Consider the following 26079-nt stretch of genomic DNA (forward strand, 5'->3'; position numbering starts at 1 on the left):
TTTTTTCTGCCCCAGAAGTTGCCTTTTGACTAGGAAGTATTGTGTCCTGGGAGTGCAGGCCTGGGAAGTTGATGGAAACTTCAACTACATTAGCCTCAGCTGTGAGAATAAAGAGACACTAGACAGAGCATCAAGAGTCCCAGGGGAAGGAGAAGGGAGAGGGAGGACCAGGAAGGGTTACAAGAACCAGGGGCCCCATGTTTGCAGACCTGGGGTGGAGGAATCCTGCCTCTGACATCTGTGACCTCTGGGACTGTGACCTCAAGCAATTCAGGTTGCTTCACTTCTTGAGCCTCAGTTCCCTCTTCTGTAAAATGGGAATACTACTACCTACCTCATAGGGTTGTGGTGAAGATTATTAACTCATGTTATGAAGTGCCCTCCTGGCAAATAGCAAAGGCTAATATATGACAGCTGTTCACTTGATCCAATCTAAGCCACTGCTCTAATCTTTCACCTTGCTGATTACAGACATCTAAAAGTACCAGCTTTTCTCACTGTGGGATTAGGAGAAAGTTCCCTGAGTTACTAGTATTCTCCTTCATTTTATGGGGCTACAATGTCCTCTTCTCATTAGAAAGGAAGAGAGGGTAAATGGCTTATTTTCTTCTCCTGGGACCCTTTTTTTTTTTTTTAATATTTATTTTTAGAGAGAGCACACGCATGAGCATGCAGGGGGAGGGGCAAAGGGAGAGGAGAAAGACAATCCCAAGCAGGTTCCGTGCTGCCAGCTCAGAGCCCCACTAGGGGTTCCATCTCACAAACCGTGAGATCACGAGCTGAGCTGAAATCAAGAGTCAGATGCTTAACTTCCTGAGCCATCCGGCACTCCTCTCCTAGGAGTTTGGAGGAGAGCGTTTCATGATGTAGCCAGTAACTGGGGATAAATAAACAGGGTAATGTGGGGTTTGTCAGCTTCCTCCCCTATTCAAGGGGAATCTCACACAGGCCCCTTCCGTCAAGAAACATTGCTATAGCATCTTGTCGGAATAGACCTGTGCACGGCAGCATGCCCATCTCTGGTTTTGGTGGAAGTCAGTAGGCTTGTAAAGATTTCTGAATGGGAGACTGTGTCAACCATCCCTTTGACTAAAACCCAAGCCAGACATTCCTTCGCCTCTAAATACCTCTTGCTACCGAAAATATAAAAACAGTCTTATCTAAATGCCTTGTTTTGTTGTGTAGAGATGGTCATGTGCTGTTAAAGAACAACTACCCCTGAGGCACCTGGGTGGCTCAGTCAGTTAAGGGTCCCACTTTGGCTCAGGTCGTGATCTCATGGTTCGTGAGTTCGAGCTTCCATCGGGCTCTGTGCTGACAGCTCAGAGCCTGGAACCCGCTTCGGATTCTGTGTCTCCCTCTCTCTCTGCCCGTCCCCTGCTCACGTTCTCTCTCTCTGTCAAGAATAAATGTTAAAAATAAAATAATGACTACCCTTATCTTTTTTCTTCCTATTTTATTGAGATGCGATTGATATATAACATTGTGTTAGCTTAAGTTGTATACTACCCTCGTGTTGAGTTTGAAATATTAACACGTCGGCACCTTGCATGTGAATAACGCTGTCTATGTTTTTATCTTACTGATACTATGGGGCTGACAAGCACATACCTTTCACTCTGTAGATGAGGAAACTGAGACACAGAAAGAGGAAACTGATCATCCACTTGTTCCCAGTCCTGGTCCTGTATGCCCACAGGCATCTGAAGGTCTCTGAAGGTCTCACCAGCCTCTGTGGTTGGTCACCTCATCCTTCCATGGGCAGAGTGAGTGGACTCGGATTCCCGCTGTGATCCTGTCTGGAAGGAGACAAACCCTTCATCCAGCTCAGGGCCAGGAGTGCATTGCAGCGCTGAGGACCATATGAGACAGTGAACAGGAGAGGCCCGGACTTGCTGCTCTTGCCTCAGTACCCCCCCACGGTGGTCCTGGGCCCGCGGCAGAGAACTGAGCTCGTCTGGTAGTAAATACTGTGAATTGGCCGATGCGGCTAGCCATCCTCTAGTACGAATGACTCAGTTTATTAATGCTCTGCGCAAGATGGCTCCTTCACTTGCCAGCAGCCTTAAGCAGTATTTCATTAAAACTGGCTTAATTATTTTTAAAAGACGGCCCAATTAAAAGCTATACATACTTTGTATGTGTGTGTTTATATATAGAGCTGTATATATAATATATATTTCTAAGCGTGTGTATGTGTTATATATATATACTTAGCAATTTAATTATATGGCATAAATTGTTGGAAAAATACCCGGGAGCTGGCCCCCTTTCTGTTGCTAGATTCAGACTAGAGGCCACCCTGTGAGGGGGTGGCGTTGGTGGCTTCTCAATGACTCCACAGTGGAAGTCCCAGCTGCGCAGAGCCCTGCCCCAGCGTCAGGGCCCCAAAGCTTTGGGAGAGGCAGGTTCTGACCTCTGCTCTCCTCTTGGGATGCTCCTTTCCTGTCCCAACAGCACGGAGGGGCTTGAGCTGGGGAATGCTGGGGGAAGGTGTCCTTGCCAAAAGAGACATGGAGTTGGGGCTTTTGTTTCTGGAGCTGGCTGTCGAGCTCTCCTAATGAGCAAATATGTTCTCTTTAAGGAAACAAACAAACAAAGCAAAAACACTAATTCATCTGGATTTTATTCATTTGTTTTAAATACAAACAAACAAAAGGAGAGGGGAGAAGTGGTTATTTCTGCACCAACTATTTCAAATGCAAGTTCCTCTGTCGCTCGGGGTGTTTGGATGGTGCTTGTCACCATAGGACCCACAGGGCTAGTTCCAGCCGTTATTCGGTAAGGCTTTTTTTCTTTCCAAAATTCCCAGCGTTCCTTTAAGGCCCATTTAGCTGCGGGTTTTGTTTATTCTCCCGGCAATCAGCATTTAAAATAAGACAAACAAGCATTTTTTCCTGGGCTGTGAATCCCTGCTGGCCTGCCTCCACCCGCACACCTGAAGCCAATGTGTCCAATTGAATTTCTTCGTAACCCGCTTCCCCTTCGGAGACCTGCCCCCCTCCGTATACCAACGTGGAAATAGAGAACTTAAGCAGGGCAAATGTAATTTTAAGAATTGCTAATGATGCTGGAAATCTGCAATGCAATTAGCATCATTGGATTTGTCGCTCCTCCGCTCCTCCGAAGGCACGGTCCTCGTCATACCGCTGTGGCAGTGGTGCCTCGGCGTGGGCCTGGGCGCCCCGGGTATGCTGGCAGCGCTTGTGCACCAAAATATGAACATTTGGTTAGGCTTCCTCTCTTTCTCTCTCTCAGCAACTGACTTCTTTGTCTCTTTCCCTGGTTGCAGGGGGATGGATTGTTTTCCATTGGTTATATCCTTAGCATTCAGTCCTCAGGGGACTCACTCTATTTTCTAAGTAAGTGGGACCCCCACTTTGTGACCTCATTTTGCCCTCTTGGATTTTAGGGCTTCCCTTCACCAGCATTCCCCCTATGCTGGAACCCCAGTAATTCTTGGTGCCTCAGCAGTGGTGAAAGCCGCCCCCCCCCCCACCATTACTCACCCTACGTTATACTTTCCTTTCTATACTTTCCTTTCTCTCTCTCTCTTTTATCTTCTCTAACTTCCATTTCTTTACTACCCTCCATGGCTCAGAAGTAGTATGAAGGAGAGTTAAAAATAGGGAGATGGAGGGAGCCAGAGGGAGAGAGAGAGTGAGAAAGCAGAAAAAGAGAAAATGAATTATTGGATTCAAAATAAACCTTTACTTTTTCATAGGCGAATTATTTTTGCTCCTTGAAAAAACTAACATGGGCCAGGCACGGAAAATCATGTGATAGCTGGGTAAGCCGTTGCAGAATCCAGAAGATGATCTTGAGGTGTCTGTTCAGTTTAGCAAAGGTCTCTACTCTGGGGATCCTCTTTCAGATCCAGGGGCCCAAATCAGAAGCTTGTAGAGGGGAGCTATTCTTCCAAGATTCCAGATGTGTCTGCGAGACAACACGTTATGGGGCAAATTGATTTCACCCTTGGGAAACTGGAGATTTTTTCAAAGTTATGTCTGCAAAGCCAGCTAATGCATTTCCCCATTAGTGCATTAAAGTGTGCCCTTATTAATTCAAACATAAAGGCAACAAAATAAGCTGTTAAATTTAAAATATAATACATATATAATGAGGAGAATGTGTGAAAGCCTTATTCAAATGAAAATACAGGAGTGTTTGAACTACTGAGGTATCTTTTGTATTGAATTATGAGCATATGTAATAGATTTAATTATTAATTTCCCCATTGTTCTATGCACACAGACAGGGTTCAAGGCACAGTCATTCTCTGGCTTTCATAGATCTAATTTGTATAATTATTGCCTGAATAAAGAATTGCTCCAATTCCGAGCTCTCTTTCTTTCTTCCCCCCCTCCTAAATACTATTTCAATGCTGCATTCCAAAAGGGGAACACCTGCCACTTCTTCAAAGTCAGCTGATCATTTGGAATGATGGACGGCGCTGTTGCCGATGACGTCCCCTTTCAAGTCTCTTTGTCTAAGTGAATTATCGTGCATCCTTTTAATTTTATTGAACAAATTACATTTGTCAAGGTCTATCTTTGTAAATAAATGATAACTAGAGACACATGGATGCGTATTTCTGCTGTTCAAGGGCTCTTGTTCCATTTCTGGAAGCCAGATGAACATGGAACAAAGGAGAAACTTTCCTCTAAAAGCAATTATCTTTCTGCATTCCCATCAGTATAATTATATTGCAGGGAATTTTAAGAAGCTGTAGAAGTAGAATTGAATGCTTAAAACTGTGTTTGCTGAATTGCTATGCAAAAGTTGAGCAGGCTGTATTGCATCACACTAAATAGTCTCGCTCTCTCCTGGCCACATTTCTCGGAGTTGAGAGTGTGCCTGAAGGATGGAGACTGTGGGAGGGGTAGGGAGGAGGAGGAGGAGGAGGAGGAGGAGGGCCATATTTAGGGGTTCATGTGTTTCTTGAAAGGAATATTTAATGACATTTCTGAAAGCCGAGGCTGTTAGCAAAGTGACTAGGGATATGTACCATAAAACTACCCATTTCCAGACTATTTGGAAAGCTTCTGACTTGCATACTGCTCTCTGCCCGGAACAGAAACTTACTAGCTTATTAACGAATCCGTGAATGGTGGTGGAATAAGGAGGGGATTGTTCATGACATCATGGCAGCAGCAATTGCACTGCCCCCAAGAGCAAGGAGACAGCTGGTTCAGGGAGATGATGAATGTGGTTTGTGTGGCTACTGTGTCAACATTACGTGGCATCAAGGATCGTTTCTTTATCATCGGCTCTCCCCCACATTAGTGAAGTAAACTATATTGTCTTTCACCGATAGCTGTCAATAGTCTCATCCCTCCTTCTTCCCAACTTTCACCAAACCACCTGATGGACGTTTGGGGAGTGGTGGGGAAGCACCGGTGAGAAATGACGATTGAAAATGACCGAGTCCTTGTTCGCTTAGTACTGGCTGGTATACTTACTAGACACTTGATGGGATTCCACTATGGTCTAGAGATCCTGAGAAAAAGAAACCTAGAAGCAAGGATGACTTTGTATCTTCAAAGAGAGATGGGCAAAAGAGTGAATTAAAAGCCAGGAAATAACATTCCTGGTTCACAAGAGCCCATGTGGAGCAGTGTAAGGAGCAAGGTCCCAGAGGTCAGAATCAGGGGCTGCCACTTGGCCTCCTGAAACTATAAAATGAGGACCAGATGATCAAATAGCTTATGTTCAGGTTCTGGGTCCAGGATCATGAATCCTAATAGATGGGGCATTAATCTCCATAGGAAAATGGTAGAGGGAAGAGCTAACCCCTGGGGTTGAGTTGCTGGAGCTTTATGAATGTGCTAAAGAGAAAAAATGATTCGTTCTCTTAAGAAAATTAGTCCAGTGCTTTCTAGCTCCAATTTCTGTGGCTGAGGCTTGGTGATAAGCAAGGGCTGAAACCCAAGGGGTCATGGTCAGAAAGCGGTAGGTCTATAAAATAGGTTTAAAAGCATACCTCGGGAATCTCTGTTGTTGAAAAGACTCTTCTCTCTAGAGAAAGTGGCTGATGTGATTTGTTTAATTCAGATCATCTCCCTAAGCAGGCAGTGAAGGGGACGAGCAGAGAGGGCCGGCATGTCCGGCTTAGTATTGAATTCAGTTCCCCCCAAAAGTGGCAGCACTATAACTGGTGCTAGGAATAGAAATTCCCAAAGACATGATCCCTGTTATCAGGACCAGGTTGTCTGAGTCGGGTGGGGAGGCCAGGTAGGAGCTTCAGGGATTATAGGACAGAGTGATGAGGGTCATGACAAGGCTCTCCTGAGAGTGGAGGCTGATATAGGAGCACAGGAGGAGCACCTAACTCAGTCTGGAGGTCTGGGGAAGTCAGGGAAGGCCATGAAGGGAAGGGAGGCTTGAGTGGACATTGTTAGATAAAAGTGGGGTAGAGGAATGGTAACAGGGAAGGATACGTGAGGACCAATGACAACCACATTCGGGAAGCTACTAATCTTCCAAGCTGGCCAAGGAGAAGGGTACACGTGGGTGAGGGGAAAAGAATGAGGCCAAGGAAGTCACCGTGTGCCAGACGAGGAAGGGTCTTCCTGGGGGCCTCGCCAGGAAGCTTGAACTTTATGACCCACATTATGGACAAGTAATGAAGGAGTCTGACAGATGAGTGACACATTCAAGGGCAAGCTTTAGAGGGTCATTTAGGGGGCCCAGTACAAAATAAAAAGTGGGGCTCCCTATTCAAAAACAGGAAAAAAAATGCTGTTAATGGTACTTAAAAAAAGAAAAGAGCTTTTTCCCTTTATTCGGTAGTCTCAACCTGTCATGGTGTTTTTTTTTTTTTAAACTTGCTATTTAATATCACCTTTGTGAGGCACAGGGATATCCATGGGGCAAGTGTAGACCCTCACAGAATCCTGGGGCCCTACCCCAAGACTTGGGACATGCGTGGTCACTAGCTGCTGGGATCCCACTCCCAGAAGCTGCTGGACTAATGGGCTGTGCCCCAGCTCCAGGCGGAGTCAGGCATCTCTACTTCCCAGAGGCCAGATGCCCCCCACCTCGGCAGGCAGTTGCCCCCCAAAAGGGTATCACAATGTCTGTGTCAGGATGCACTAGTTGCAAGGCTTGCCTGCAGAAAGTCCCTGCCAAATGCACTGTCAGCCTAGGGTGGAGGCAGCCATCATCATGCCCACCCCCAGGCATTGTGAGGGCTGCTCACCCAACCCTGACCTCTTACACCTGTGACCAGCCCCCTGCTGCTGGTGGAGTTGGCAGTGGTCACTGGAAGGGGTTAAGGAGGCGGGAGGCTGGGTAGGGCCTATGGTGCCAGGACACAGGTAAGTGGGTGGCTGAGAAACTGTCCCAGGAGGTAGGAGGTGGTGGAAGGTGTGACCCATATAAGCCAAGGCCCTAAGTCCTCAGCACACAGGTCATTGTCTCATGGACTTTACTTCCAAAACACTAAATTATTAAGAATTTCAAGACGGAAGTGTGCTTGGGTGTCTCGGTCAGTTAAGTGTCCGACTTCGGCTCAGGTCGTGATCTTGCAGTTCGTGAATTCAAGCCTCATGTTGGGGCACTGACAGTGCAGTGATTCTCTTTCTCTCCCTCTCTCCCTCTCTGTCCCTCCACACTTGTGCGCGCTCTCTCTCTCTCTCTCTCTCTCTCTCTCTCTCTCAAAATAATAGATAGATAAACTTTTAAAAATACATAAAAAAAAAAAAGAATTTCAAGATGGCAACCATGGTGCATTAGACCTCAAGTATGGGGTCTTTCTGAGCATGAGGTCCTGGGCAGTTGCAGTGGTTACTTACCCATGATGCTTATTGGCAGCAGGAGGCCATAGGGGAGCCAGGCTCAAGGCAGGGAGTCCATCAGGAAGGGACAGGAGCTATCTGGGTGATGACTCATGTAGCTAAGGCAGGGGTGGTGGGACTGGGGAGGACGTGAGTCAGTGGGATATAAGGTAACTTCCAGTTTGCTAGTGTGGGCAACTGCTACTTTCTTAAGAAATACCTTCACAGGAATTTTATCATTCAATGTGCAAAATAGTCCTGCGGAATACATATTTTTGTTACTTCCATTTTACGGTGAGGAAATGGCTCTGAGAAGTGAGGTAATTTATTCAAGTTCATCCAGTCAGAAGACTTGGGACTCAACCCAAGGCATTTTATCTCAATTGCATACTTTATCCACTATGACGTTTGGCCTCTCTGCTGCTCTTGATGGCTCTGGCCTAGTTCGTTCGTTCGTTCGTTCGTTCGTTCATTCATTCATTCCTTGAGCAAATACCTATATGCCAGGTGCTCACCTTGGTACTGGAGATACATTTGTAAGCAAGCCAGACAAGGCCTCTGCTCTCACGGAGGGCACATTCTAACAGGGCCCAGGTGCCAAATTTAATCAGCGATTCCCATAGGGCTTAAGGGCTGGTGGAAGCCATTATTTATTTTTCTCTTCTGTTTTTTGTCCCAGTTTGTAATGAATTAGAGTTTGATTAGCTGCAACAGAGCAATCATGACGACAGGGAGAGGAATAGTGTCCTTTCGACCACCCTTATCCAAAAGCTGTGTGTAATTAGAAAAATCAAACCCTCCTTCTCATATTCTCTACCTGGGCTGGCAGAGGTCTGTTTATTCCGTAGATAAGTAATTATGTTATTTTGTTCTTTCATTAAAAAATATATTATCTGTTTCAAAGAATGGTGTGAATCTCAGACTAGGAGACTGGATACTCCTGATGAAGTATAAATTTCAGAGTATTAAGTTGTTGCCGAGCCAACAGCAACGGTTCTGAATGCTGTTCAGATGACTCAACAGTATGGGTCAGGAAGGCACTTAGCTGGCTGATGACTCAGCCTCTCCCCGTGTCTTGTACCACAGAAGACTGTCAGGAAGGCCTGTGTCAAATGGCGTTAGGATGAACCAGTTTTCCCCCTTGATGCACAGCCCCTGAACTTGAATGGCTGCCAGATGGCATGGGTGCTAGAACATGAGCATTTAGGGTATGATGCAATCACAGGAAGTTTGGAGACTGAAATCCTTTTAAAGGCAATGCTATGTTTGATAGGAAACCGCATTATAAAAAGACTAATCACCAAGTGAGTAGTCATGGGGAACTAAAATCATTCTTGCAGGAGAACCTCCTGGGCCTGGTGATGTCTCTACGGCCTGCCTTGTGTCAGAGATTCTGGCGGAATGTAACATGAGCCCGTGACACCAGCAGGCCCGAACCAGGCTATGCATTGGTCTCAGCATGGTCCTTAGCTTCTGAGCAAACGGCCAAGAGGGGACTGGAAGAATCAGTATGGGTCCTAGAAGGTCTGGTTCAGAGAGGGCCTGGAGACAGTAGCGACTCAAGAAGGCTGATTCGAGCCAACGGGCGTCAGGGGATCTGGAGACCACCCTGGTGCCGATCGCACGTCCCGTGGGGACATCATCATCATTCCGGGCCCGATGTGGCCGCCGTTTTTTACAGGAGGCCCTCTCGTTATGTGTTTGCTGTGTGAGGCGTGACTCCTCCTGATGGCCTTCCCTTTCCAGCCCTGTGGCGTTGCGTTGCCCTGTTGTCACAGTCCCTCTCCATAGTAACAGACGCTTCCACTGAGTTAACACCTCAACCCATTACGCTTAAGTGCTTTTCAAAACATTTTATTATTGGCTGAGTGTTTGTGAAGCAGCTTACCTTGGACTCCCATCGGCTTCAAGAGGTTTTGTGCCGTCTTGTATTCCAGAGGAGCTGTGGCACAAGCCCAGCACATTCTAGCGTGTGTAACTCCGCCCCTCCCTTCCCTCTCTCTCCAAAGAGCGTGATGCCACTCTTGGGAAGGCCACGAAGAATTTTGATTTCGTCCTTTATACCACTGCCTGGCCAATTTAAACAGGGACATTATCCCCTTTAAAAAAGTGTTTTGGGGGCACCTGGGTGGGTCAGTCGGTTAAGCGTCCGACTTCAGCTCAGGTCATGATCTCACAGTCCATGGGTTTAAAACCCCGCATCGGGATCTGTTCTGACCGTTCAGAGCCTGGAGCCTGCTTCAGATTCTGTGTCTCCCTCTCTCTCCCTGCCCCTTCCCCGCTTTTGCTCTGTCTCTCTCTCTCAAAAATAAATAAACATTAAAAAGAAATTTAAAAATGTTTTAGGGGTGCTTGGGTGGCTCAGTTGGTCAAGTGTCTGACTTTTTTTTTTTAATTTTTTTTTAATGTTTACTTATTTTTGAGAGAGACAGAGACAGAATGTGAGTAGGTTGGGGGAGACAGAGAGGGAGACACAGAAGCAGAAGCAGGCTCCAGGCTCCGGGCTGTCAGCACAGAGCCTGATGCGGGGCTCAAACTCACGAGCTGTGAGATCATGACCTGAGCTGCAGTCGGACGCTCAACTGACCGAGCCACCCAGGTGCCCTAAGTGTCTGACTCTTGATTTTGGCTCCAGTCATGATCCCCTGGTTCTTGAGTTAGAGCCCTGCCTTCAGCTCCACGCTGACAGTTTGGAGTCTACTTGGGATTCTCTCTCTCTGCCCCTCCTCCTCTCCCTCTCTCTCAAAATAAAATAAATAAGTTTAAAAAATGTTTTTAATTGTATGTTACATGGATGGAATCTGCCCACCAGAGTCAGGCAATGAGCACGTGACTACACGAGTGAAGCTTTCTGTGCTGATCTACCGAGTGAGAAACCTCGTGGACCATGTTCCCTGCATCCCTTCTGAGACCCTTCCTGATATCAAAGGCTTTAACTTCTGTTGGCAGCCAGACACCTCTGTGTGCATTCCTGCTGCAATCACGATGTGATAGTTTGGCCATCCCAAGGAAATAATATTCCTTGGAATATTATAAATAATAATATTTATTAACATCTTGCCAAACTTACTTAAGTAGCCACACCAGTCTTTATTATGTAAGTGTAGTGTTATGTAAGAGCCAAGAATCTTGAGCAAAGTTGACCCATTCATGATGTATCTTCAGAGACCCATTTCAATTTGTGCACACGGGTAAGGGGTGGGGGTAATAAATATCAGAAGGTCATGGTCTGCAATAGATATAACAAATAAGGTACTGACTGTAACAGAACCACGACATGTTTCTGTCCCTGACGTAGGATTTGCAATATAATTTGCATGCCATGAATTCGATAGGTAGGTTATGCAAAGACTTGAAAAAAGAGCTCTCAAGCCACGGTGTATTTTGGCAGATAAATTCCAGCCATGAGATTTTGATTTCAGGCCCTTGTAAGAGGATTTCAGGGGCAGCATCTAGTCTTGAGGCAGGTAGATAGTGGTGAGATGGCTAATCATGAATAATTTTAAAATCAATCCCTGGCTAAGTGTGGTGAGCTGAAAATCACCTCCCGGCTTTGGGCTGCAGGGGGCGCTGAAGCCATCGTGGGCACACAGTAGGAAACCGAAGAAGCAAAGCTCTCTGCATTCCTTCCTCCAATCCCATGCCTGCCCTTCAATCGCTCTGAGACGGAAGATGTCTTTTCCTGAAGTTTCCTGGAGCCGCGGAGAGCCCCACATCTGGAGGGTCTCTGAACTGGAGTGTGATGAGAAAACCCAGGTCAGGAGGAGCTGGCAAGGCGGGAAGAGCGGTACCAGCCACAAGACTGGAGGAGGGGTGTTGGGCCACAGGTGTGCCTCCACCTTTGTGATGGGAGATGGTGGGCAAGGCAGTGTTTGCATTTTGCCAATCAGACACGCTTCTGAAAACCCTCCCCCTCCCCCACCCCGTGACCCCCTATCCTCAAGTATGGCCTTGATTGGGTGAACCTAAAATATTCCCATGGTATATTGATGACAGCTAAATTGTCATGGCACACCTTCATGTTTATTTTGAGCACTGCTTTTCAGCCATCCCACAGATTCTCTGTATTTGTGGCACAATGTTTTTTTGTTTTTTTTGTTTTAATGTTTATTTATTTATTTTTTTAGAGAGCAGAGGAAGTACAGAGGGAGAGGGAGAAAGAGAGAATCTCAAGCAGGTTCTGCTGCTCAGAGTGGAGAAGTCCTATGCGTGGCTCAAACTCAGAAAGCATCAGATCATGACCTGAGCCAAAATCAAGAGTCGGACGGGTCATCGACTGAGCCACTCAGGTGCCCCAAAAAAGAAGCTTAATTTGCTCTCCTTATTTCTTTTGCTTCAAAGTTTATTTATTTTAAGAGGGTGGGGAGGGGGCAGAGAAAGAGGGAAAGAGGGAGAGAGAATCTCAAGCGGGCTCTGCTTTGTCAGCACAGAGCCTGACATGGGGCTCGAACCCATGAACCCATGAGATAGAAACCTGAGCCGAAATCAAGAGTCACCTGAGCCACCCAGGCGCCTGTATGGCACGTTTCTTTTTCACCCCCGAGCACCAGGCCACGCACCTGTTTTCACTCTCAGGTCTTCTTTGTGTCTTGTCTTTACTCACAAGTGATGATGATGATGATAGCAGCTGACATTTATATAATGCTAGGGGCTTTTCGAACATTAACTTGTTTAATCTTCATAAAACCCCTTTTAGGTTGGTACTATTATTATTATTCCCCTTTTGCAGATGAGGAAAATGAGGCACAGAAGTTAAGTCACGTAAGATCACATTCTGGTAAGTAGTGGAGCCAAGGATTCATGTCCTTTCTCACTGGCTTTGCCATCTGTGCTCTTAACCACTTGGCATCTTAACCACTCCTGCATCTTGAATGGTGTAGGAGCATGCATCAACACTGTCATTCAGAGCACCCAAAAAGGCTGTGGAAATGTGTGCCTTCCCATGCTTGCATGGGTGCCTTCAGACATTTATTGACCACCTACCCCCTACCCGACCACCACGCTGGGGATAAGACCAAGACAGACATGAGCTTATAGTCTTTTTGAAGTCGACACATTACACAAGAATCACAGTGATCTGTAATGAAGCGTATGCTGGACAAAGTTTAAAAGAACAGTAGTCACCTTTATTGAGCATTTTGTGACATATTGCTAGCCACTGTTCTTGGGGCTTTGATGGGTTTCCTCATTTAATTCTTTCATGCAAGCACAGTTTTTATCCCCGTTTTACAGATGAGGAAACGGAGGTAAAGCAAGGTTGTGTAATTGCTGAGCGATACAGCTATTTAACGGCGGAGCCAAGACCATGGGAGAACACATTTGGAAGGTAAACCTAGCTTGAAAATTAGGGACTTTAGTTCCAATCAACTGGCAAGTGGTACTCATTGAAATAACCAGATATGAAAGGTTCTTCATTCATTTTGCCATTCAAAAGCTTTTATCCAGCATCTTGGATATGCAAAACATCCAAGGAGGGGGTGGTGGCCTGTGGTGGGTGGATACAAATGTGGATAAGGTAGAGTGTTTACATTTGCAATTAAGAAAATATGATTCAGTGGCCAATCCGATATTAAGTATTTAAGGTATAAGGATAAAAATTGCTCCTTGGTCTCAAATTGATGAGCATTCGGATAGAGTGAAGGCAGGCATGTTGGCTCATGTTTATACATGCACACACAGCATGACGGAATGAAGAGTGTGGATGAGAAGGGAGGAAGCTGTACCTATGGCCCAGGTTTTTGCACTGGAACGCCAACTATGTAGCTTCTAGAACATTAGACACAAAGGCCCGGAACCCTCACTGTATAGATGGAAGTTGTCAGAAGCCAGAGAAATGTTTGCAAACTGACAAATACTGCTTCAAGTGTCCCTTTCAGCCCCTAAGACTGTATGAATCGTAACCTGTAAATGATTGTTAATTTTTCCGTACATAAACAGGATACTTGTCAAGGCTTTGCCAATCTGCAATTTGGGGAATACAGTACTACGAAGTCTTCCCAGAGTCAGTGAGAGGAACTTCAAAGGAAGATGGGAAAGCCCAGAAAACATGAAGGAAGTGCTCCTGGGGGTATCTTGGGTTGGAGCTTGGAGGTGACGGAGAAGAGAATTGTGGGATTGCTGGAAGCCATTGTTGGCTGGAATGAAGGAAGGCTATAGGTAATAGCGTGGGGCCAAATGGTAGCACTTGGGACGTCTGGGAAAGAAGAATATGACCAGGAGGAATGTTTTCCCAGGCTTAAACTGTTTTCCTATTCATTACCATAATGCCTACGTCAATTACCTGCATAAAGTGCCTTGGGCCGTCTGTACGATGTTTGGTTGCTTTGGGTAACCGGGAGGGGAGTGTCTAATACCAAGTTTTAGAAACTACGGTAGAGGACGAGGCCTCCAAAGCCTCCTACTTGGAGCAGAAGTTTTATAATCTACTTGCACAACTAACCTTTAACATTCATCTGGAGCCTTTATATCTTTCTTCTTCGAGAACCCTCTTTAAGTTGGGCCCTGCTCACCAGCTGGAGTTGGGGGCAAGAATGCAGAAAGGAGTGAGAGTTTCCTATTTTCTTTAGAGAGCGACTTATATCCTGAGCACTACCAGTGGTGGAGACGGACAGAAAGAGGAAGACACAGGAGAAGGAAGGCAAAGGCACATATGGAGGGCACCACCCGGTAACTCCACTCCGGTTCCTGTGAGCTGTTTCCTTGGCTGATGCTGCGTTAAGAGCTACGTGGATTCATTTATTACGGTCCTTTTGTTTGTCATTCAAGCGTGTACGTGATTTTTTTTCTTGTGTTCTTTTTTTTTTTTTTTTTTAGCGTTTATTTATTTTTGAGAGACAGAGTGTGAGCGGGGGAGGAGCAGACAGAGAGGGAGACACAGAATCCGAAGCAGGCTCCAGGCTCTGATTTGTCAGCACGGAGCCTGACGTGGGGCTTGAACTCAGGAACCATGAGATCATGATCTGAGCTGAAGTCGGATGCTTAACCAACAGAGCCACCCAGATGCCGCTCTTATGTTCTTCTTTCAGCCCCAAAGCAACCAAGCACAGTCAATAAGCAGCTACCAAGGGTGGGGTGAGGGGAATGTCCTACCAATCATCTGTCTTAAGGATGCCATCTTGGCAAGACTGTCCTGTCTGTGCCAGTCAGGGAGGAATAAAGGCAGACCATCGCATACATTAGATTTAGAGGCATTCTGAGGGAACTTAGGAGAGGGTGGATTCTTCTGGAGAACTTTGCCTCAAGCCCTGAATGCAGTCTCTCAAGAGCAGAACATGGATATTTCCTCAGACAGCCAGAGCATTTTTGTGTTATCTTAATAGTACATAAAAGCTATTTGCTGTAATAAAAATTACACCAGGCTTGGCATCTGAAGACTCAGGTTCTGAGATCTGGCTCTTTTACTTCCTAGCTACGGCCAAGTTGCCTCTTTCAGAGCAAAGTAATGAAGGGCAAATGAGAAGCGTTATGACAACACATTGTAAACTGTAAAGTTGTGCAAATATTAGTTAGTTTGTTATTGTTACCTAGCAATACGCAGGGATTGTCCTCGTCTAGGTTCTAGTTAAGTAGCCAGGGTCTGTGTAACCAAGTGCTTGGCAGTTTCCATTATAACTGAAGGGTGAAATTAGATGATAATACAGGTTTCATTTTGAAGACGTAGAAGAAACCACAGGTAAACCGCATACCGTTTTCCTGAACAGTTGCTTTGGGTGGTAACTACGAATTCCTTCTCGCCAGGGATTGGGTGAGGAGGATTGTGTTTAATACCAAGGATTGTATTTAACTCCCCCACACCCCACCTCAGCATTTTGTCTTGGGTGTTGCTGAAGGCTTGGCACCCTTAACAGCTCCTTCCCTTCCCAGCCATAGCTGCTGCTGCTTCTTCGTCGTCTTCTTTCTTTTTATTTCTTCTACTTTCTTCTTTTAAGTAGGCTCCACTCCCAGTGCAGAGCCCAATGCATGGCTCAAACTCACGACCCTGAGATCATGACCTGAGCTGAAATCAAGAGTCGGCTGCTTCGCTGGCTGAGCCACCCAGGCATTCGAGCCATAGCTGCTCTGCTTCTTAAGCATCTCCCCTCCTTAGTGAGTGATCTTTCTCGCCCGTCTTCCAAACCTGATCCCACTGTAGCCTGGGCTCAGTGGCTGACCCTCTGCTTCAGTTCCAGTTCCTGCTCTCTGTCTCCTCCCTCGAACGCAGTGCTTCAGAGTCTCCCTTGCTTCCTACGGTCCTCTTCCCGCACATTCTCATCGCCCGAGAGGGGAGGTATGAGACTCGGGTTCCGTATTCCCGTCTGGGAGCAGTCTGCATTCTGTTGGAGGATGTATTTAGGTGTTTGGACTGAAGGGTCTTTTCATGCTCCTTAGCATTCACCGAAGTGCACTTTCTGATGGACAGATGTTCAGGGAGCACTTTTACGTGGCTGCTTTTCCACTCCTGTGACTCTTCCGTAGTTCACCGGGCAGTCTCTTGGAAGCTCCCATAACTGCACACTACATTATGTTGCGAACAAGGAGTCACTTCTTTCTGTTTGGGAGGACACCTCTGAGTCTCAGTCAGCCGTGAGAGCCTTTCCTATGCTGCCCTCCCTGCCAGGCCCTGCTACCCCATACACCATTTTCTTAATGGTGTTTTTTTGCATATTCCCGGGACATATTATCCTATGTCCTAAACTTTCAGATCTTTCCAGCAGTCCACCTTGACCTCAAGGATAACTTTCTTCTTTTTTTTTTTTTAAATGTTTATTCATTATTTTTGAGAGCGCACAAGTAGGGGAGGGGCAGAGAGAGAGGGGGACAGAGAATCAGAAGCAGGCTCTTACCTCACAGCAGTGAGCCTGATGTGGGGCTCGAACTCATGAACTGTGAGATCATGACCTGAGCCGAAGGGACTCTCAACCAATTGAACCACCCAGGTGCCCCAAGGATCACTTTCTTACATGCTGGCTACATCAACTGTCTGGCCTTGCCTCCGTTTTGATACCTTTGGTCTCTGCTGAGGTTTGGGGTGAATGGTCCCCATCTCAGGGCTCACCTCACCGGTCCCAAAGATCCCCTCCCTCCCAGCTCCGGGACTTATCTGCGTATCCTGTCTCCAGTCCCCACAGTTGGAGCTGGGAAGAAAGAGCTTCTGGGCAAGATGCCACCAGCAAGCCTGTCTGCCTAAGAACAGACCTCTTTTCTCGCTGGTGGAAACCTACCCCTTCTCTCACAGCTGTGTGAAAAGAAGCCAAATGCCCATTCTTAATGTGTAACAACTGAGGCTCACATGCAAACTGCTGTTATCTCAGCAGGAGAGCAATTTGCAACCATTTAAACTCCTTTCACTCTTCCTTTCTCCTCCGTGCATGGTTATACACACACCAGTCCATATTTATTAGTGCAGATGGTGAGAAACTCGTCATTGAAAGGGCTTAGAGCACAGAAGGAAATGGATTTTTGGCCTCACTCTGGCCTTATAAACAAGAAGGTTTGAATGATTTTTAGGTTCCTGATTCTTGCCTCAGAAGAGCACAGTTTGCTTCTCTCCAAACACAAGAGGTTGTAAATTGGTAATTCATCTCAGCCAAAGGCCACATGATGAGCAATTGTAGAAGTGTTTTTTTCCTTGTTGTGCAAAGAAGGAACCCGACATCTGAGTGTGGGTTCCAGCTGGTGTTTTCCTTTCACCATTTGCAGCCCAAAGGCATGGTCTTGGCCAGGCGTGGGCTCGCAGTACGACTCCTGCCTTTTACCTGCAGCACCATTGCCACCATGGCCATCCCAAGGGGAAGTCAGCCAGCATTTCCACGTGACATCTTCTTCTTCTTCTTCTTCTTCTTCTTGCAGCTAAAAAATAAATCAGTTCTAATAAAAACATTTATACTATATTCTTTATTGTCAGCTAATCCTGCCTGAACTCATTAAATGGCAGTGTGTGGGTTATTTGCTGTCAGTGAAATTATCAAAGGCATTTTTCAGCTGGGGCACCGGGAAAACATATGCTTCAATGCCAACTAAAACAATAATGAGGAAATGTTATGATCAGTCTTGACCAGATGACCCTGCCCATTTTAGATTAGTTCTTAATTTCAGCACAAGGGTCATCCTGTGAATTCTTACAATAAGTCACTGCTCACCACTCACATGAAAAAGATGTGACTTATTAGAAAACTCACTGTACTCATTGCAGTTAATGAGATGTGGAAAGCTTTGTAATTTGATTTGCTGGGCCATATGCTGTAAAGGGATACTGCTGATTTCATTCCTCCGTATTTAATTTAAGCAGTATGCAATACCTTCTTCATATGGCTACTTATATAATAAAAATTAACTTGGGGTATAAAAAATACACCATTGTGGGGTTTATTACTTGGTGTGGTTCAGTTTCAAGTGTTTTTCATGGAAACATCTGTAAGTAATGTGTGTGGGTCTAATTTTAAATCCCGCCAAATATTTTCCATTTAACATTTGGTTTAACTGACAAGCCCGCAGAGGTGGTTTTCAGAGTTGTTGGTAACAGATACGTACAGTATTCCCAAGGCTATAGCCTTCTTTTTTTTTTTTTTTTAATGGCAGACAGATAACAGTAATCCAAAACTCGGTTTTTGAACTTTTTAGCATTTCAGTGGATACAAACGGCAGTTGAGAATGTAGGCACTTCTAACCCTTAAAGACCAAGCTGCGGTTTAATCTAGTATCCCCTAAAATTACCTTGTTTATGACTTTTGTTTCAACATCTGCGGCCAAGGATTCGGGTGGCAGATTCTCTGGAAGGCTGACTGTGGGAAAGAGACCCTTCAGGACAGGGGCTTGCCTCCCCTCTGAAGAGAGGGGGAGGGAGGAGGACTAACAGTCTGAGACATGGGCCGATGCCCAGGGAGGTCCGATCCTCCAGAGAGGTTCTAGAACCCCATTCTATTTTTCTACGGTTGAAAAAAATACATATTTTTTTCAAATATACAAATATACAAATATAAATATATGTGTATATATCCTTGCTCAATTCTTAGGGGGCACACAGGCCCCCTGGACTATCCAAGGGTCTGGTCAGCAGCTGGTCAGTAATACAACCACTAGACGAGGAGGTGAGGTTGCCGGATAAAATAGAGAACCCCGAGTTGAATCTGAACTTCAGATAAACAACAAATATTTTTTTAGTATAACGACGAGCCGCAGCCTGCCACACTTTTGCTTGCTCAGTCGGGCACCCCTACCACCGGCCTGGTGACTGCGTGTCGTTCCAGGCCAGGAAGCCTTATCCGGGTTGTGTGATGACGGCGGCCGGGCAGGAGCCACAAGCGCCCCCACCCCTCCGGGCTGGGGGTGGGCGCCGCGCTCCGCTTGGAAACGCGCCCGATCGCACCGGGGCGTCGCGGCACCGCCAGCTCAGCACCGGGCCGGGCACGAGGCGGGGACCCCCAGAAACATACCGAAACCGTCTCCATGGCTGCCTCTGAAATAAAGCGGTGTGTGTGGGAAGAGAAACTCGAGGGGGAAGTTCAGCAACCAACGCAGAGGTGTGGAGTGAAACCTCGGGGGTGGGGGGGGAACTGCCGGTTTTGCTTCGAGGGAATGGAGTTGTGCAACTCGCGTTGCGAAATTTCACCCGGTTGCTTCTGTGAGAACTGAAGTTTGCTTTAATTGTCAATTAAAGCGAAGGGGGCCCGTGGGCGCGGGGAGCCGCAGGAGTGGGAACCAGCGTGGGTCCGATGACGGGGCCGGCCGCTGGGGGTCAGGATGCGCTTGCCGAGCGTCCCTGCCGCGGGCCGGACTTTCCCGAGACACCGAGGCCCCGCCTGAGAAGTTGATGGAAGGCGCGCCTTAGGTGTCCCCGCAGCCGGCCGGCCTCCCCGGGGTCCCCCCCCCCACCCCGCGCCCCGGGAGCCCCTTATTTGCGAGGCCCATCTAGGCCCGCGCGCGCGTCAGGTACTAAATTGCCTTTATGAGAGCCGAGCAGGCTTGCCGATGACAACGCTCTGATAACAAAAGAAGTGTGGCCTTGTCGAAGATTTTATGTAAAAGGAAATGGTTCATTTGAATTCAGAAGGAATATTAAAACAGGCCGGGAAGATCCAAGCCTTGGATTTTCTGCCTTGTGACTCGCTTCTTAGAACTCGTTTAAGAAAAAAGAGAGGCGGGCGCAGGGCGGCCTGGGGGGGGAAAGGAAACACTACCCAAAATATCCAACCACGGTTTAATTTTTGTTTGCCGCTGCTGTTTTCTTCAGATCAAGGTTGCCTTCTTGTTAACCCTGGACTGCAGCGGCAGAAAATTAGATTGCCTTCGCTGAGGGATTAACCAGAAAGAAGAGTTAGGGAATGTGGAAGCCTTGAGAGACTGGAAATCAGCGAGTTTGAAATGTTTGAAAGAAAAAAAAAAAAATCTTCAGTGGCTTAAGAGCTTCACTAAGACGCTTTTATTTTATTTATTTTTTATTTTAACATTTCTTTATTTTTGAGACAGAGAGAGACAGAGCATGAACGGGGGAGGGTCACAGAGAGAGGTAGACACAGAATCTGAAAGAGGCTCCAGGCTCTGAGCTGTCAGCACAGAGCCGGACTTGGGGCTCAAACTCACAGACTGTGAGATCATGACCTGAGCCAAGTCATGACCTGAGCCGAAGTGGGCCGCTTAACCGACTGAGCCACCCAGGCGCCCCACTAAGACACTTTTAAAAAAGAACCCAAATTGCCCTTATTTAAGAGCGTTGGAGATCCAGATACGAGTCCTGTTACTTTGGCCAAGAAGTCCACTTACTCATTCTGTCTTTTCTCCTCGTTTTTATTTAAAAAAACATTTTTTTTAGTGTTTTTATTTTTGAGAGAGAGAGAGAGAGGGACACACAGGATCTGAAGCTGTCAGCACAGAGCCTGACAGGGGGCTTGAACTCAGGAGCAGAGAGATCACGACCTGAGCTGAAGTTGATTGCTTAACCGACTGAGCCACCCAGGTGCCCCTGGGGGGGACGCGGGTCGCTGCTGTGTGTCTTTAATGCTTAACAGAAATGCTGGGATTCCCAGTCAATCACCAACCAGGAGTCTCATGCCAACTGTATGATTTGTTTTGCAAAGACTGATTTTTTTGTTGAAGCCTCACGTTTCTGTTCCTTTTGGTGATGGTACATGGAAGAAAGAACGGGTGCGTTTCTCAGGACCTGAATAAGAGGGAAATGTGTCACATCTTTCCACGGGGCCCAAGTGTTTTTCTGTGGCAGGGCTGCTTGGTCTGGGAGTGATGTTAAAGGACTCTCTCACAAACTGCTAACTTGGCTTAGAGACGCTCTATTCTGAACACTCATTCACTCACTTATCCAACCAGCATTTATTAAGCACTCAGTGTATGTGTGGTGCAGTGCTAGGTGTGAGGGATACGGAGTCTACTCGCACAGAGTCATGATCTCATCTTCCAGGAGCTTGGGGTCTGGTGGGGAACCAGACGATGTGAAGAGAGATCGAGGTTATTCTACTGTGTTGGAAAAGTCAACCTGCTTGTCCTCTCTGCCGTCTAAAAGACGAGAAAAACCCAGGCTGGTTCGTATGGTTTCATAAGCAAGTGGTGTATCAGCAATAACAACAAAGTTCAGTTTAATTTCACAGTGGCAGGTGTCCGTCCTTGCTGGCCGACCCCTGCCTTTTGTAGGGGTCCTTTTTCCTCCTCCAGTGACCCAAGTGCCCTTTGAAGCCACACCCCCTGCCTGCAAACCAGTAGGATAAAATGGGGATGGGGGCAGTGAGCAGGCTGACACCCGTACTGTCTGACTTTCTAACCAGCTGTTGAATGGCTTGACACGGCATTACTGTGAGAATGGGGAACCGTTCTTTTCTTTCTGGAAGGAGAAGCCAGAAGTTTATTTAATCTTTTCTAGGCAACTTATTTTATTGCATTTTTAATTTCCTCTCTTGCATTAACATGACCCTTTTCACTGGCTTCCCACGCCTGGTGCTTAATTACTTATCATTAGCAATGTACACGGGGGCCTTGCTGCATATTTATAAATGTGATCATTAGTACATGGAAAGACAAAGGCTTCTTTAAGACTGTCATTAGTTATTCTGTTTTCATGGAAATGTTCATTAGGAGAAACTACCCACCTGGTTAAATAATTATAATTAAGAATTGGTAATCTCCTTTGCATTTTTAACTTGATCTTCCGTCTGTTTGTATAAAGCTAAACAAGCCTTATTTGGCCAGTATTCTATCTTTCATTTTCACGAGAATCGTCGACAAATGCAGACTCTTTGTCTTTAACCTATAGGTGGTAACGGAGGTGCACGATGGATACAATTTTTGTAACACAGCAGTTGCCTCCAAACCCATTAACCAGCCACGAACGGCGAGTCAGGGAACGGAGTGTAGCATCTCCGGTCCATTTTATTTTCTGGACTTCTGTCGGTGGTGCAAACTGAACTGCAGGCTTGTAACCAAACTTTGCAAAGGGTCTCCTTCGGCTCCTCATCCGCAGAGATGCCAGGCTGCCGTGGCCACTGGCCACACCTTTCCTCGGGGCGTGCCAGCCAAGGCAAGTGGCGGTTGGATGGCGTGCGTGGTCCTGTGTCCGCGTCCAACTCTTTATATGTTGTTGACTAGGGGTAACCGCAGCAGTGTTGTGGCCGTGGCCCCGCCGACGCGCAGGAGAAGAGAAGTCTTCGAATTGCTAGCAAGTGGCCCTGAGGCCCATACATGGCTACGTGTCAGCTGAGCTGAGACAAACGAGGTGACAGAAACACAAGGGAAGGAAGCACGGTTATGCAGCTGCCCACTCCCCTCTGCCCAGACTGGTCCTCGGCGAGCCGCCACCCTGGACTGATGAGAATATGCCAGTGATAAACCACAACTGTGGGAAACACTGGGTGGGGGCATAAATATCATCTGTAAACAATTAGGCAGCCACTGCTCATTCAGTGCCGTTTTGAGAAGCTAAGGAAGTCTGCAATCAGTTATATCTCCAATTACCATAAAAATATATTAGCCATTCATTCATTTATTAATGATTCATCAGTTAACCACACATAATGAGCAAATAATTAGCAGTGCTGTACGGTTGCCAAAATTGAAGAAGTGTTGGCATTTTAAAGATGAAAGGTTGCATTTATGCAAAAGTCTGGCGATGATAAAGTTAATATGGAAGATAATTATAAAAGTGGCTGTCCTATATTACAGACTGAGGTACCACAAAACTTGCCTAATTGAACCGAAATGAATATTCTTCCAAAGTCTGCGTGTTGCCACACACAAACTGCTGAATTTCTCCCGAAGATCTCCCTTCAGTAAGGTGCACTGCACAATACAAGTTAATAAAATGCCAGACAGCTAGACTGTGTTCTTTGTTTGCTTGGTTCAGGGCCTCGTGGAAAACAATAAATTGCATTCATGTCAGCTGAGGCCCATCCCTTTGCTAATTACCGTTTGGTGCTGAAATGACTTCTGTGAAATTGGGAGCATGAGGAAACATACAGCCATACAAGGGAGGCTTTTCAGAGTTTTGCAGTAAATGTGAGATAGGCCTCAGGCACACAGATGTTAAAACAGTGAATTCCCCCACAGATTACACTAATGGAAACCCTGTCAGGGTAAGTCAAATCCGGGTCTGTGGTCAAAATCTAATTAAGGTTTCCGTACTTAAAAAGAATATGAATGCCTGGGGGTGGCGATGAATGTATAAGAAACTCACTTGTTTGTAAAACTGTTAGCATGAATAGTAAGTACCGTGGGGCTGTTACCTGCGATGTAACACCTGCTTTCCGAGTCGCTCTCTGCCTTGCCGCCTGTATCGGGGCGGGTTATTCCAGAGGTCAGCGAACTCGGCTCAGGCCACCGTGGCCTCCCGTCCTCTGTGCCCGGTACCAGGCATGATTTGAGGTCACGGATGAAAATGGATCCTCAGAAGTCTCTCTGGAATCCCAGAGGATGCTTTGCTTTGCCACATGAAAACCACCCCAGATGATTCTGCCCAACTGCCTGGCGCCACTGAGGAAATAGTTGCTGCTGAGGGTGTGGGGCCGGCCAAATCTCCCCTCGTGGGGAAACAAAGGGTCGTCTGCTCCGCGGCGCGCCCTTCAGCCTGCCGGGACTACCTCCCCGAACAGCTGCGGCGCGCAGGCGGGGCCCTGCTTCTAATAGAGGAAATGAATTTATAATGCTACAGCCTCTTCATTTTCACCACGCACAAATTTCCCCTTAAATACTTAAAAACAACACCCAGGGCTGGATATACCTTAAATTTCGAATAAATGAAATCTTAATCCAGTCTGTTGCTGAGTCTGAGTTGTTATTAAAGAAATAAATTTGAAACAGCAAGTGGTTTGAGAATTTTTGAATTTAATTATTTAAATCTACTTAGGGTAACTCTCACGCGCTATTTCAGTTTCCCATTGAGAACATGAATTCTGGGAAAGGTATCCCACGCAGGGCCCTGGAAATATTAACTTTCATGTACAACTGTGGGCTCAGCCGTAGACAGCCAATGCCACCCCCTCCCCCGAAAAGCAGAAGAAAGAAACTGTGAGATTCTTTTTATTTTTTATTTTTTTTTCCTCCCGATGTAAATTTCAGCCAAGTGATACAGGATATGTTTTTTAAAGAATGAGGAAAGCAAGTTCTCTTCTTTGGACTTCTCTGGCCCTCTTCAGATACACTGTATACGTGTAAACGCTTTGAAGGTCTTTAGAGAGCAGTAGGTTTATACAGTCATTCACTGAGAAAGTCAGGGGGCAAAAGGAGAACAGAGATGATAACCTGAATAATTGAAATAGCCAGTAACTTATGTAGGGTGTATCTTGGCCTAGTGAGCGTCTGGGGCCGGAATTTCGACATTTGCGAAAATGGGTCTTCTGCCGGGAATGTCCCAAGGGCAATAGCCCCAGGCTTGGGGAGGGCCACCTGGACCTTTTGGTGTCACTTTGCTCCTCCCTTGGAGAGATTCTGCTTCATGACTAGCCCCGGTGGCACCGTTGCCTTAGTTCTGAGAGCAAAGGGCTCCCTTCCTTCCTGATTTTAGCAGTCCGGCTCTTTAATGGCGTCCACACTGACATGTGGCAGGGGGAAAGTGCAAGATTCGGGCACGAACTTGTCACTTCATCTTTTTCGCCATTTCACCAGGATTTTGGTATGGCACACGTAGGTTTTGGACCCTGGGAGATGGGGTTAAGCTGCCAGACACCTTGTGAAGAATCTTGCTGGGGATTCAGACCTGAGCGAGACAGAAGCCAGGTGTCCAAATCATTCCTATTCTCTGCTGACCATCGGAGAGTAGTTGGGACCTCGTGATTCATCACAACTGCCAAGTGGAACTTTCCCACACCCAACCCGGACTAACAAGAGGATATTGACTTGGAGTGATTTCTAGATTCAGAATTCTATTTTTCCGCTCGGTATAAAAATCTTCACAGAAGCCAACATCTTTAAGAAAAAAGCAAATCTTAGTGTGGGGCCCAGCCTCGACCTCTTCCCCAGTAAATGCAAAGGGCTACAGAAATGGCATATTTGGCAACAGTCGGCGGGTGAATGTTTTACAGTGTGGCAGAGCTGAAGAGCACGAGGTGAAGCGGGTTCCACAGGAAGTGAGGTCCAGTGGCTAACAATGGCTCGGAGGTCAAAAGTCTCTGGGTTTATGTTTTTAATAACAGTAGCACAGACTTGTAGCTAATTTGTGGTATTTACTTTTTTAAAAAATCTGCATGCATTTATGCAATGACTCTCTTTTTTCCAGGTGCAGTGCTGGGCCCTAGGACTTCAGAGAGGAAACGTCAGGGTTCCTGCTCTTGGGAGACTCTCATTTCTGCTTGGGAAGCAGGCGCTCAAACTTCACGAAGCCAGATTTCTGCATCATTACAATGCCTGGCATGCAGGAGGCCAATAAATGTTTGTTGAATGAATGGATCTGTTAAAAGGGGAGTTGTCGTGTTTCATGTCTTTCTAAGGAGTTACTGTGTGAGTTAGAGAGTTAACATTTATAATTCATTTTATGCCCCTACATGCTCTATAAGTACAAATTATTAAATATCATCATAGTGAACTAGGGTCCTAAACAGCCAATTACATTTTCTTATGAAGTTGGTGACATTTAGATCCTTTGTTGGGCAGATGGTGTCATATTGCACCTGTTGGAAAAGTAGGCATTTTGGGAAGGGACGTTAATTTAGAACTATTTATAATATAGGAAAACACTGGGCCCCTTAATAAGTGTATTCCTATTGTTTTCCGAGGAAGTAACACGGCTGACCTAGCTCGAAACTATTATTGTTATTTTGTTTCTACCACACTAATTCTTTGTATAGGAGCTTCAGAAATTAAAAGACCATCATTTCTTAAAGCACTAGTC

General features: G+C 46.3%; 1 long non-coding RNA gene across 1 annotated transcript; it reads left to right on the plus strand.

Moving 5' to 3' along the window:
* The first annotated feature begins 17476 nt into the window (after positions 1-17476).
* Positions 17477-25647, plus strand: LOC121027423 (uncharacterized). The gene is made up of 4 exons (XR_005788733.1): positions 17477-19276; positions 20831-20877; positions 22015-23329; positions 25468-25647. It is a non-coding gene; the product is annotated as an uncharacterized LOC121027423 (long non-coding RNA).
* Positions 25648-26079: the final 432 nt, after the last annotated feature.

This window comes from Herpailurus yagouaroundi, unplaced genomic scaffold, assembly GCF_014898765.1.
Source record: "Herpailurus yagouaroundi ecotype Mexico unplaced genomic scaffold, PumYag 77, whole genome shotgun sequence".
In the NCBI taxonomy this organism is placed as follows: domain Eukaryota; kingdom Metazoa; phylum Chordata; class Mammalia; order Carnivora; family Felidae; genus Herpailurus; species Herpailurus yagouaroundi.